The following is a 15,048-nucleotide window of genomic DNA, read 5'->3' on the forward strand; positions in this document are numbered from 1 at the left end:
GTGCCGAACTAGCATTTTCCACTTCACGTGAAGCAACCGACTGTCTCGTGAGTTCGATCCTTCTCCAAGATGATTTCGACCAAACTCTACACAAAACAAAGATGAGAGAAGCAAGAAAAAACCATGAGGAGAAACAAAATGCTGTGGACAAAGATAAACTCGATGAATTGCTTGCAGTTTTACCAGCAGATCAGAAACGAGCGATCTGGAGAAAAATCGACAACAACTGCTCCTTGTGGCTAACTTCGCTGCCCTTGTTGAAAGATAATTTTGATTTGTCAGCCACAGAGTTCAGAGACGCGCTATGTGTCAGGTACAGAAAACCACTCAAACGTTCTTTCTCGAGATGCGATGGATGTCAACAAGATTTTGACTTACAGCATGCGCTTTCTTGCAAGAAGGGTGGACTGGTAACACTACGACACAACGAAATAAGAGACGCAGTGGGCGATTTTGCTTCAATTTTGTGGAAGGATGTGAAAAGAGAACCTGTCGTAAAAGAACCAGATGTAGAAAATGGAACCCCGGCACTAATTGCAGATCTTTCAGCTCGTGGGGTTTGGGATAGACAGTCGGCTGCGTCGTTCGACATCCGTGTTACAGACACTGACGCTCCGTCTTACCAAAACCGCAATCCCATGAATGTACTGAAAACTGCAGAGATTGAGAAGAAAAATAAGTATGGACCAGCTTGTGAAGAAAAGCACATGTCTTTCACTCCACTTGTCACTTCAATAGATGGTGTTTTGGCACTGCAGTTCACGTTTTTCCTCAAACGATTAGCAGATGGTCTGGCATCAAAATGGGACCGCCCATATAGTCATGTCATGTGCTGGGTGAGATGTAGAATTTCATTCGCTATACTAAGAGCAACCAACATTTCCATCAGAGGCACAAGATCCAAATGGCGATCCCTCGGCGGTGAGGACAGTTACACAATTGGAATGGCATTCTAAATATTCTCACGCTGTTAACTGGGGCTTTCATCGCGCATAACTGACTCCTATGATATTAGAATTTCGACACCATTTGCATATTATTTCGAAGAATATGAGATGTTTGAAGATAAAAACACAGGATGACAACTGTGAACAAGCAACGAAAAACTTTTCCTTGCACCATTCGAAACCAAATTATTTTGATTTTAATTCTATCCGGTAATTTAACCTATTTTTATAAATTGCATTGCAAGTGCGTTTTTTTTGCAATATCATGAGCAAATTAAACAATTGTTTTTGAGAATCAAAAAACCAAGGCAAACAAAACCTACAACTGCTTAGTTCTGCATTCTCTCGCTGAAGTAGTGAACTATCTCTGAGTTGATTAAGAATAGCAATTGTTATTAGTCGGGTTCCCAAGCTTAGTGCGATAGTGAATGTTTCAACAAACCGCAGGCCTCCATTATAACAAAAATAATTTCAATTTTTTTTAAAATGAAATCCCTCTCTTGCAAAATCTACATACGATGTCACTAATAAACTTTTAAACAGCGTTGACTGCAGAGAAAACAGCTGATAGTTTTAATTAAAATTTTTCTTAAAGCAAATTTGATTTTTAACCTATGAAGAAACAAGCTAACATCTTTCTCTGGGCTTGACAAACAAATGTCAAAATTTACAGAAGTTTTACTATTCAGTTCAAACACTTGATAAAATTCAAAAAAGTTTCCTAATCAGTACACACTAGAAGTGCAAAAGAGTTGTATCAATTACACTAAAATTTTCTTAATAATTTTTTACAACATATGAATTTTTGTGATGTACAGATTTTCCACAATCACAAAAATTCTAATTTCCATTAATTAGACTAGCAAAAAACTGTTTCGTTCTATTAAAAGCTTACGTGATGCTAAGCAGAGCTCAAAAGACACGTTAACTAGTTACGTTTCCGCATTTTTCGTCCATTCAGACCCAAAAATACGGAGCGGAAAGTGTCTTCTCAACGTGCCTTTTGAGCTCTGTTTTGAAAAGTCGAAACAGTTTTTTGCTAGTCTAAAAAGTTGGAAATTTCAGTTTTTGTATTATGCGAATTCTTTACATCACAGCATTTAAATCTTGTGAAAAAGTGAACATTGTTAGTTTTAGTGAAAAGGATATATCAAAATTGCACTTCTGGTTTGTGCTGATTAAAAATTTTTTTGAATTTTATGAAGTGATTGAACTAAGAAATAATACTTCGGTGATTTTTTTATATTTATTTGTTGAGAGAGTGATGTTTAGTTGTTGGCTCAATTTTTGAAAAATTTCGATTTTGCTGTAACAAAGTTTCTAATCAAAATTCTGAGCTGTTTTCTGTCCATTCAAGGCTGTTTAAAATTTTCTAAATTACATCTTTTTTCATCATGCATGCAGGAGAGAGATTTTAGAAATGATCACCCATATAATGAAGTCCTGCAGCGAGTCGAAAGATTCACTGTCGCACTAAGCTTGGAAACCGGACTAAGAATGATTGCAATCATGTTTTTTGAACACGAGCCTTCAATTCTGTTAATGTGGTTCTTCTTTTTTCAAGCTTTGTTTTTCAGATTGGGTGTTTTCATAATTGGAAAAAAACACTGTGCACTCAAATTTTGTTCCTAAATTAAACACCCTAATTTAGTTGTCGGTAGAAAAACTCATTATCTTGATCTTTATGAACAAGTTAATTTACTGAAAAGCAAAGCTTTTGCCTAATGAATATTTGTTGTTTTGTCATTTTCTGTTCTTCTCTTTTTTCACTAATCAGCTGTAACAAAGTTTCTAATCAAAATTCTGAGCTGTTTTCTGTCCATTCAAGGCTGTTTAAAATTTTCTAAGTGACATCTTTTTTCATCATGCAGGAGAAAGATTTTAGAAATGATCACCCATATAATGAAGTCCTGCAGCGAGTCGAAAGATTCACTGTCGCACTAAACTTGGAAACCGGATTAAGAATGATTGCAATTCAAACTCAGCTCAGAGATAGTTCACCAATTTAGTAAAAGATTGCAGAAACTAAACAATTGCAATTTTTGCTAGTCTTGGTTTTCTAATTCTCAATAATATAATTTTAGTTAGCACACGATATTGCAAAAAAACACACACTTGCCATGAAAATTATAATATTAGGTTAAATCGCTTGATATTAGCAATCATGTTTTTTGAACACGAGCCTTCAATTCTGTTAATGGGGTTCTTCTTTGTTCAAGCTTTGTTTTTCAGATTGAGTGTTTTCATAATTGGAAAAAAACACTGTGCACTCACATTTTGTTCCCAAATTAAACACTCTAATTTAGTTGTCGGTAGAAAAACTCACTATCTTGATCTTTATGAACAAGTTAATTTACTGAAAAGCAAAGCTTTTGCATAATGAATATTTGTTGTTTTATCATTTCCTGTTCTTCTCTTTTTTTCACTAGCTATTGACTTAGGCTGGAGCGCTCTTATTCCATTTTTTTTCAGCATATTTTGCAACTCACAAAAAACTGCTGTTTTTTTAGCGTATTCAACTATTATCTAGAAAAAAATTAGCTCGATTAGTGCTTGTAAAAACCTCAATGTTGAAAAAATTGTTTTCTGCTAAAAACATTGAAAGAGCCGAAACATCAACTGCTAAAAAAATAAGATTAAAAGGCGAAGAAAATTGATTTACTTCTTACAAACTTGCTTTCATTTTTTTTCTGCCTTTGGCGTCGGAATATTACTTTTTAAAGTAAACTTGCATGCAAAAATTTTGGTTTTTGATAAATTTTGCCTTTTTAATACAACCTTGTAAAAACATTTAATACGACCTACGGTTTCTGATAACCAATGGAGTCAAACGTCTAAATTAAAGCTAATTGTTAATGAATCTAAGAAATCTTTTTTATAAAAAAATATGAGTTATATATGAAATTTTTATTGATTTTTTGAGAAAAATTCTGTGAAAAACTATTTAATTGCAGTTGAATGCAGGAAGTTCAGTGTGCTCCGAACCAGAAGTGATTAATGCACTTAATTTTTGAAGTTGTTTCAAAACAAAAAACAATGTTCGAAAATTTTTTTATTTTGAAAGAAATTAGTATGAATTTATTATAATTTGTTTTTAAAATTTTTAATTTCCCCAGTTTTTGAACTTATATCCACAGTCAACTAACAATAGACTTTTCCTAGAAAAACGTTAGCAGTCTGTTCAGCAGGTTGAAAGTAAATTCATTTTAACAATATGAAGAAAACAAGAAAATGTTTTTAAAAAATTGAAACTAATTCAATTTGTCAATTGATATATATTTTTTGAAAATACAAACTGATTCAATTTAAATGATAAGGAAACGCAACTTTGTTTCCTGCGTTTTAGATTTTTTTTGCCGCAAGTTTTAACTTGTATTACTAATTTTGGTCTGGAAGTAGACATTTTAAGTAAAAGCTTATAATTTAGCAACCTAATTTTCTCGACAAGTTTGTTTTTGGTTGAAAACCAGCTTAGGAAGATGCGCCGTTGCGTTTTTAATCAGCATGTATTTTTTTGATTTTCTTATGTGATTTTTATTTCGATAAACCCTAAACTTGCTGTTAACTTCTAAAATCCAAAAACCATTGGCAGACGTTCTGTTTCAAAAACTTCACTTCAAAATGTTTCATTATATCTATGCAGAAACTCCGGTCTTTGAAAACAGCCCCTCAAATCCGCTAAATTTTTGTTTCATTTTGCTAGAATGAAAAAAAACTTCGACCTCGGAAAAAATTAAAGGGCAAGCTTAATTTGAATACCCAATCAATCCAAAGTACATAGTTTTCCCATACATAACTGAAACATATGTTACTCTAAAAACATGTAGTTTTCTTTCTTTCACAAATTGCGTTGAAAAAATTGTGCATGTGTACATAATTAAATTTCATTTATTTTTTTTCGGACAAGTGGTGTCAAATTTAGCTCAGATAAATATGCTCATCTGCTAATAACTTTCATAAAGAGAAATCCGTTTGCATTTTTGAAAATTTTTGAAATCAAGAGTTACTTTTGTTTTGGTTAGCAGAGTTCAATTGTTTTTCATTAAGTTTCCCCATCTCTCTTTTTATTCAACTATTTTTCCTAATTGACAACCATAGCTTTTTCCTGCAAATCAAGCGAACACAATTTCTCAATTTGCGTAATTTAGGTCTTTTGCTTTTCTGTTGTAATCAATTTTAATAAAAATCAATTTTTGTGGCATTATTTTTTAACGCTTTCTAAATAGGATTTTTAAATTTCGGTGCTTTGTTTGAAAATATTTACATGCAATTTACTCTGCGCATTGCTCGACTGTTTTTTTATAGCTTTTAGTTTGACTTCTAGTTGTAGCACCATCGAAGTTGAGTAAAGAAAAGCTCTTCACAGTTTTTATTGACTTTTTGTTTTCGGGTGAGATACGTATAAAAGCTACGTTTAAAGAAGACAAAGCTTGTAATAAACCACTCAGTGAAAAAAAAAAACAAAAAAAAACAGCTGATGTCAATTTTTCTTTTGACTTTTTAGGATTTGATTCTGTGTCATTTATAAGTTTTTCAGTTTTCGTTTGAGCAAAATCGGAAAACACCAGAGTACACTCATAGTGTAGTTACTGCTCGGGTTTCTTAGATTTTTCCTTTTCTTTCTCCATCATTCATCGTAGTTCTTGAAAATTGTGTTTACTTGCATTTTCAAACTTAGAAAAACATGTAGGTTTTCACAGTTGAAATCAATTTAAATTATCATTAAATGAAGGTCCAATACTTCCTAATTATACAATGAAAAGTTGTATGTTCGATATTTTTTTGTTTTGTTTTTGGTTGCAACGGAAAAAAACCTGCGAATAACTGTTGTAAAGGAAAACTCAAACTGCCAGTCAAGTCATCTTTTGACTTGATTGGTAGTTTTTGATGTGAAAGCTATTCGTATGATGTGTAATAGTTTTCAAAAAACCGAAATAAAAAAAGTTGTTTTAGTCATGAGTGTAATACTTACTTCGCTCTAAATTTTTATAAAATTTAATTGCAAGTTGGTTTTGAATTGATATATGAATTAATGGATGAAAATCAGAGATTATTAGTGTGAAAGTTTTGAAATGTACTTCTAATTTCTTGGTAATAATCAAACTACCATTTAAAGCTTTTGTATAACTTAGGCTTTTTCGGTAAATCTATCCAACCTCATAAAAAATGTGTTAAATTGGTGGTAACCCATTATTCAAGCGCCCGATTGACCAGAAGTCCTTGATCAAAGACAATTACAGCTCAAAAAGCTCCTGAAAAGTTGTTGTTTTTGTTTTAATTTGTTTATGTTTTTGAATAGATTAATTTTAAAAAGCGAACAAGTTTCTCTTTAGTTTTGGTTGAAAGAAAAATTATTCAAGTTTTGTACGCATTGCAGCCAGTTTGAGACTTTAAGCTGGTTGTTAAGACTGATTCACTTGAATTTAGCACGAATTGTTGATTGCAAACTTCTTAAAATCAACGGGTCGTGATTCTCCTACTCGTAACCTTGATTCGTCATTTGACTCCTTTCTCAAATCAGAGTACCTAACTTAACTTACAACTGTCAATATTTGATGGTTCATGCACCGCAGTATCTTCAGATTTGTCGACATAAGGAATTGTGCACTGGGACAGAAAAGTGTCGTTGATTTTGACCTTTCCTTTTTCTGACACTCTCAGCGTGTTCCAAAAAGACCATCGAGTCCCCATACATTCTTCTGGGGTTGATAGATAGCTTCGCCTTTCGCGAGATCTTTCTGCTGGTGACACAGCAGCTTTGTGTTCTCGGAATTTTCTTGCAATCAATGCTGCTGCGTTTTTGTTTTCTGTCTTCTGGTAAGCTAAAAATGGCGCTTTTCCGACATTCAAACCACTTTATCTGTACGCCGCAATCGCTGATTAATGATATAACTATTACAGTTTCCCAATGGAAGTAATGACATGAAAGACTTGCTCAAATGATTTTTTCCTCACCCAAAATGTTGTACTCAACATGGTGAAAATGATGAAAGACTGTAAAAATAAGACTGAACTGAGGAACGACTAAATGATTGATAGGAAATAAAACTTCTTGCAAGGATTGACTAATGAAATTTTTCTGATGCAGAGAACTTATTGCTTTTTTGTTAACTACCGTTTCACTGACGAGAACTACATAGAAGCTACAGTCGCCTGATGTGCTACATAACAGAAAGAATACAACGTTTTTAAGACGTTGACAGACTCATATTTTTATGATCCAATTAGAATTGGTGCAATCGATACTTTGGGTTTGGTGATAAATTGAATGCACTCCAATTTTGATGATAGCATTCAGCCGCTAACTCGATATCAGTTTATCCTCACTTTTTGCTCAACTTTAGTTAGTATCTCATTGAGTCATTTCATCTCATCAAATCATTTCAACTCATCGAAGCATTTCACCTCATATTTAATGGATGTGAGGCTGCTGATGCTTTTGATATCGGGGCAGGCTCCTACTGATCCTGCAATTTGACGAGATTTTCAACTGTTAAGAGATTGCTGAAGGTCTTGCAGGAGGTTGCCGATAGTTTTTATCACTAAAAGGTGCAGATTCGCGTAGGATTGTGTTGTGTCTCAAAAAAAACTTGACCAAGCTCCTTCTTTTTTCGTTCATTGGTATTTCCTTGACGCCACGTATACTTTTTATCTGCTTGATTCCTGCTGCTACTGCTATCAAATCATGAAAATGCTGTGGTATTGCTCTTTTTCGAACAAGTTCATCAATCTCCAATTTATTTCCTCCGACTACTTTTGATTTAGCCTTTGCACTGTTTGATATTTGTTTGCCAAATATTTTCCTGCTATTTCGTCAACAATTTTTGCGTCTACAAATTCTCGATCATTGTCGGATGCTATTGAATATCGATTCCAGCAAGCTATGCCATGATTTTCTCGGTTACGATCTTGGTGGTAATGATGTCGGCAATTGTGATGTGAGGTCAGATGAGAATCGAGCTTCGGTTTTTATGTCGTTTGTGCCGATTCGTATGTCGGTTTGTATGTCGATTCGTAATGACGGTTTGTTTGTGTGTCGGTTTCTTTTGGATTAAAATTAGCGGATTCGGAATTGATCGAAGGATGTATTCACACTGCAGAAATGAATGGGTTGCAAAAATGAATGAACTCAGATTTTCAGAGATGCAGATTTTCAAACTGAACTCCATAGAGTTGCAGTGGTAGATGAATGTAGAGATGTTATACTCTTTAATCCGTAATTGTTATTTTGCTTTATCGGCCAGCTAATTGTATACAAATATAGTGTGATTTTTAACAATTAACCTAACTTGGTCAAAGTTTGATTAAACTTCATAGCCAACGAAAAGAATTCATTGCCAATTAAAGAGTTCCCTTCTGTTTTGAGCAATTTAAAAAAAATTGCCAAAAATGGGTTAAATTTCACATTTGAAGAATAAACGTCATTGCCAACTAAAAAACCACCTAGTTTTTTTTGAAAGATTTTTAAAGCCAAACTAAAATGTCACTAACTGATTTGTAAACTTTTAATTGTTGCTTAATTGATTTTCAACTGTTACAGAATTCACAATCAGTACCTACCATACGCTCCTCAAATGCTTACATAGTTTAACCCGAGATCAATAACTCTACTGCAGTTTAGCTACCTAATAACTATCTACGGGAAGAGTTACAAGGATCAAAAACAGAGGATGGGGCGGAACTGGAAAACATGAAATGATACGGATTTTTTTTTTGGTGAAATCTTTTTTGCTAGTCTCAATTGCTGTCAGTAGATGCTGACTGCATTCTCAATTTCAATGACATATGTCTTGGAACCTTTTTGTCCAAAAAGCTGGATTCTCTCAAAAAATCGTATTTCAGTTGAACTTGTAATCTAAAAACTTAATTACATATGGGATCAACCGTGCAACTCCCCCCTCAAAATCAATTTAGGGGAATACACCGGTTTTTCAAAAAAAAACTTTAAAACTTGTTTCAGATAATATTTTTATTTCGATTTCTCAATATATTTTTCTATATAAATAGTTAGTAATACAAAAACGGATGCGTGAACTTGAAAACCCAACTAATTATTGACATTTTTGAAATGCTTACTAAATACAAAAATGATTGTAAAATATAATACATGCATAAGGGGAAATAGCTAACAAGATCCAAATGATCAATTGATACCAAATTGAAACAAATGTTTTTTTGCTAATAACGGGATAATTAGCTCTACGATAGGTCACTTAGAAGGAGAGATTGTACGGTTGATCCTACATATATTTGAATTATTTCAATCAAAAAATTTCTAATTAATTATTTTTGAAGATCTGGTGTGTTTTGGTTTTTGATTTAGTTTTCCTTATGATCAATTTATCGAATATGACTGGCTTTGATGGCAAAAGTAGTTTGAAAGGATCCTTATTAGTTATCTTCTGTCGTTTTTCCCACATCTTTTTAGAGATTTTCAAAATGTGGTGAGAAAAATGTTATTTTTGCAATTCTGGACTTTTATCTCAGATAAACTCTTAAAATTTTTTTGCTCAGGACGAATAAGGAAAACAATTAATGATATATATATAACTGAGTAAGCAAACAAAAGTAAAAACGCATCGAGCGGCAGTTTCCCTGAGCGTTTGCGAGATAGTTTTTAGAAATTTTTAGTTTGTAAATGGGAAAATCTTCTACAAGAGTGAATCCTCACTGCTTTAGCGGAAGACCCCTTACAATTGTGCAATCTAAATCGGGTCCGTTGGTACAAGGGTAACGAATGAGATTACTATGTCAGAGTTCGGCTATTCGAACCCTTGCCAAACCAATCTCTGTTTAACAAAATTCAACGTAGTAAATGTGTATTTCAAAATTATCGTGGTATAAAACCTTCTTTTTTAAAACATAAATCATAAAAAAATTTAAGGTCCATTTCACAATCAGAAACTGGGTTTTATTTATTTATGTGCCGATGCCGAACGTAAACCTAGTTATTAATTATAAGTTATAGTTTGTCAGCAAAATTGTCGAATTAGCTGTCAACCATTTTAAACAACAAAATTTAGGTATCAAAACGTTTAAAACAACTTTTTTTCATAACATTGTCCATACCAATTTCACATCGTTATAACATTTGATCTGAGATTTCACTGACCGTAGTCAAAAGTTTGATAATAAATTTTGCAGAGCGTTCATTTTATCATCATTGTCAGTTTGGGGCTCCAGTAACATTAAGCAAAATCCTCTTTTTTCCTTTTTGAATTTTTTTTTGTTTCCGAATGCGACCTACATTTCTCGAATGCGACCTACAAAGCGATGTGAGAAAAAAAGACGAGGCCGAACAAGCTGACCTGCATGTTCTGTGGCAAAGAGGGGTTCGTCGATTGCTACAGAAGTACAGAGCATGTGATGTCACCCTGAGAGACAATTCAAGCCAGTCGAAGATCTGGGCAATCATAAAACGAAAGTTGCTCTCTCCTACTAAGAAAAATTGTTACTTTGTGCAGTACACCTATAAATCAGATTACGACGATTATGATCTGCGAGGATGAAATTGACCTAAGGTTGAATCAGCGTGTCGTTTTAATTAACTTTGAATCACTTTTTTGTTATGTTTCGTTAGTTTTTGCCTGTCTCGTGTTTAAAAGGTTGCGTCCCTGCAGCTGATTTTATCAAATGGATCCAGTCAGACAAATTCGTTGGCTAACACGGAGCCTTGTCAGTTTCATCGGCTAAATCAGTTAAGAGTTTCAAAAGCCAAGTAACAGGGCGTGCTTATGGTGGTCAAACTGACAGCCAAACATTTGGGGACAAATTCGTTTCTGAAACGATCAGAGGATATCCCGCGAAAGTGACAGCTAGACGGTACAGCGTAACGGAATAGTAATCAGTTTCTGAAGTAAACAGCATCCATTTAATCAACGAGTCGAGCTTTTAAATGCTTTTAACTCTGACGATTTTTCTCAACCATAGGAACAAATACAATCAGTTGAGTTAGTTGATAATCAAACCTTGTTCAGGAAAACGCCGCTAATGTTCTGGAGCATCATTGATAATGATGCTTGTTTATCGGATGCCGCGAAAAGCTCAGTCCCAAAGGTGATCAAGATGGGACACCTACATAGAAAGAAGGTAGAGAAGACAAAAGTACCGACGAAACTAGAACCGAAGAAGCTAGAACCGACGAAGAGAAGACTAAAGTACCGAAAAGTTAAGCTACTTGCTGTTATCACAATCTAATGCAATATCAACTTTTCATCAGCACTCAACAATATATATTTGAAGTACATTTCAGTAGAAGGGGAAATAAAGTTTAACATACAACTTTTTAACAAAATATAGAGATCTGTTCTGTTGAGTTCTGTTTTTTTTTTTTTCATTTTAGGCTGCACGACATATTATTTCATGGCCCCTTTGGTCAACAACAAGCAGATATCCGAGGAGTATCTGCTGCTTCAATCTATGGTTTGGAAACGATTGTTTCCCATGATTGACCCTCGCTTTGATGCTGGAGGGTGTCAGAAAGTTATTCTGACGAAGCGGCAATCCCTCTCTATGCCAGCTGGTATGATATGCATGGTTGAAACAACTTCAGAGTCTGCGATGTCAATATCATCGTGGATACCGGCTGGTGGCTGCCAGAGCTTACCGACACGAGCGGAAAAATGTTGAGCCCTTCAGGAGCTGCTACTCTGCATTTCCGTTGTTTGCACTGAGCTACCTTCCAGTGAATCTATGGTTAGTGTCAAAAGTAAATTGATACTTAACTTTGTCGAAATCATAAAAAATTAATTATATTTTTATAGCTTTTATATCACCATTTATAAGATCTAGAGGAAGTCTCGAGAGTTGTCAAGGCACACGACAAAGCTTTAGACAACCACCTTTGCAGGAGATTTTGCATGCCTACATTTGGCCGAAATGTATCTCATATACTGAATTACTCACTTCCGTAACACAAAAACTGCACCAAATTTAATCCCATTTACTGAAATACTCAATTCACAAACTGAGAACTGCACCCAGTTTAACCCAATGTTATGAATTTTTTCACTTACGTAAGCTGAAAACTGCACTCACTTTAATGCCATATACTAAAATACTGAATTCTTCCCAAAAACGAATAAACACCAGTTTGACGATCGGTTTGAACACCACCATGGGCCATCCGGCCTGTCGTTGCCAGTGAACGCATCGCACGCCCCAATATTGGTGAAAAAGTCCGAAACACCTTGCCCAATTTTAGTGAAAAGGGCCCGAGACTGAGACCGCTGACAGTTTCATGAAGTTTCAACTTTCCGCGGTTTTTCTTCATCAAATGTCAATACGCCGAGTTTAGTAAATGACATTTAAAAGCATAAAAAGCTGTTTTTTCTATCAATTGTTGTTTATGATTGTAATTATTGATAATGAAGTCTCAGTAACTAACTGAATTGCTGATTTTCAGAAATCATGGGAGTTATTTGCTCGACCGGCATAATCAATCAAGAAGAGTGCCCAATCTGTCGCCTTTAAACAATTCTGCTTACGATTCACGATAGGCAAATCGGGCATTACCTGTGTATGGACTACTGGAATGGGTTGTGAATGGAAGGATATATCCCAGGTGTCCCTTGGGCAGACAAGATCTGGATTGCTTGGGGAATATTTTTCGATACAGGTATCTGTTGTATTTGACTTTGTTGTTGTTAGGCTAACTTAGGCTGGGGCCATGTGAACAAACCCTCCTTTCGACCTTTAAGCAACAATATGAACCTTCCCAATAAAAATCGCAAAAAAAAACAACCAACCCTTGTTTTCCCTTTGTTAATCTTGTTTTACGTTTGTTAAAATTAAAAATTACTATTAATCTGATGGCAACAGCGACGATGCTTTTATGACGACAGTGGAGATGGACGCTCATGATTAAGTAATCTTGGAGGTTGTCCAAACTTATTATGCCTGGAGTGATAGCGAGGAAGTGTAGCAAGTTTTTATGTCGGATGGCTCGGCATGTGACACCGTTGACGCGTGTACAAGCGAGCGTGCGCGGTCAGGTTCGAGGTCGAGGAGGGCTATTAAGATGATCTGCTAAAGGCCGATGCCAAGACCCAGAGTGAGGAACAACCACCGCCGCCCCGCTTCAAATTCTTAGCCGCTCAACCTAGAGGTTCCAATTCGGAATATCGAACTATTTTACTATCTTGTTTTATGCCTAGATGAGTACTGTTTTTTTTAGAAGCTGGTCAGTGACAAACTTGTGTCAGATGAAAACAGCTGTCAAATGAAACTTTCAGCCAGTGAAAATTCCACTAAAAATGTTCTGTTAATTCAAAATTGGCTCAATTTAGACGCTGAGAGTTCCAGAATCCCAATCTGAAAGCCGCCACCTGCGTCTGTGTACTCAAAACTGCCGTGCAAGCTTGGAATCTTAATTCCAGAAGTTCATACAATTATTCCAACTGCAATGTTCTTCACTAAAAATGTGACAAGGCCCGAAAGATTGGTTAAACTTGTGTCTTAGAGAACCATTCGGTGTTGTTATTTTTCTCACTCTTCAACCGACAAAAAAATGGTCTCCTTTGCAGTCTTCACTTCAAAAAAATTACATCTTTTTTTTTGCCCGGATGAAAATACTTTGCTTGGAGAGCTTTAATTCTAAATACGCTTGAAGGTCAGAATCTAAGGGTGGTTACATTGCTGTGGAACGAGAAATATGATTCAATAAGAAAAGTAAATGCATACTTTATCCCCAGAGTATCTACAAAAACAAACCAGAATGCTAATACCAGCAGTATGCACTGGAATACCTGCAGCCATTGAAGCAACCTTTTTATTATCCCAAAAAGTTGAAGAAACTCCCCCAATTGAGAAGTTTTTCGAGGGATCGATTCTAAAGGTTGACTTCAACCTGTTTTTTTTAACCAATATTGTAAGATTTGTTTGTGGGTTCCGCTGACAATGGTTAAGTCCTTGCTTTTAATTTCTGTCTTGCTACAGATAATGGTTCCACTTCTAACTTTTAGCGGTTGATATGCAAATTCAGGCATTTACGAATTCCGCTTACAAAATTTGCGGATTCCACTAACATTTGCGGATGCCACTTACCTTGTGCGAAATCCACTTACAGTTACGGAATCCAGAACAACTAGCTATAATTGCTTGTTGCGGAATCCGCAACAAAACAATCTGCTGACAAAAATTACATTACCGGTATTTTTACTCGGGAATTTTAAAGACTTGTCTATGGAATCTAGGAACATACAGAAAATAAAATTCTCCGCCTACCCAGTTCACAGATTGGCCTGGTAATGTTGATGCATGTTATTTTATGACAAACATTTTCGGTGTAACGAATTTTGCGATAAGCATCTTCGTTTTATGTAGGTCAACCCAAGATTAAGTTTTATGACGAGGCTTTTTTTCCGAAACTTGTTTGAGTTGTCTATCCTTTGCTGTTTTTTCATGCTCTTCAAAAAACAGTGTTCCAATTTTAAAACGCTTTTGACCAAACTTGAAACGGTTTTTGATTTTCTCAGTTTTATACAAATGCTTCAGTCAAAAGTAGTTCAAACAGAATTTAACAAAATACGCAAACTGAGTTTACGGCATTTTTAGGAATATTTATTTCGCGTCAGTTTGCTAAACCAAACAGGCCATCTCAATTCTGCTACCTCATAACAACTTCAGCTATGTCCTTTTTAAAAAGAAGACGATGAGTCAAATTTCACTGGTATCAATTTGGAATAAACTTTCAATGCTGACTTTTGGTCTCCTGCGCTTACTATTTTTTAAAATCAATTAATATTTTCCATTTGTTTTATCAATTGACTCGAATTTACGTCAAGCTTTTAGCAATTTCAAAAGCGGAAGGAAAGTTTAAAATTTGCGGAAAAGCTGAACTAAAAAGAACAAGTGCAACAAGAATTGCAAACAAGATTTAGCAGTGTAACAAAAAGTGCAACAAGAACTATTTGTGCAACAGTTTGTGCAACAAGAGCTATAAATCAGCAAATTACTCTCTGATTTAAAAAAATCAACCTGAATTTGTATTGTTTTTATAAGAAAAAATTATTGTTTTTTTTTCGCTTTCGATTATATGCATAGAAGTATGCTCAGCACGCAAATTATCAGACAAGTTTTCATGTTTCTTACTTTGATATTC

At 34.8% G+C, this 15,048-nt stretch overlaps 1 protein-coding gene across 1 annotated transcript in view; it reads right to left on the reverse strand.

Annotated features, from left to right (window-relative positions):
- The window catches only part of LOC134842792 (ATP-dependent 6-phosphofructokinase, muscle type-like), a 480,347-nt gene that overhangs the window by 355,058 nt on the left and 110,241 nt on the right, over nucleotides 1–15,048 (reverse strand). The gene's annotated exons all lie outside the window — the stretch shown is intronic.

The sequence above is a fragment of the Symsagittifera roscoffensis genome, chromosome 3 (assembly GCF_963678635.1).
Source record: "Symsagittifera roscoffensis chromosome 3, txSymRosc1.1, whole genome shotgun sequence".
NCBI classification, from domain to species: domain Eukaryota; kingdom Metazoa; phylum Xenacoelomorpha; order Acoela; family Convolutidae; genus Symsagittifera; species Symsagittifera roscoffensis.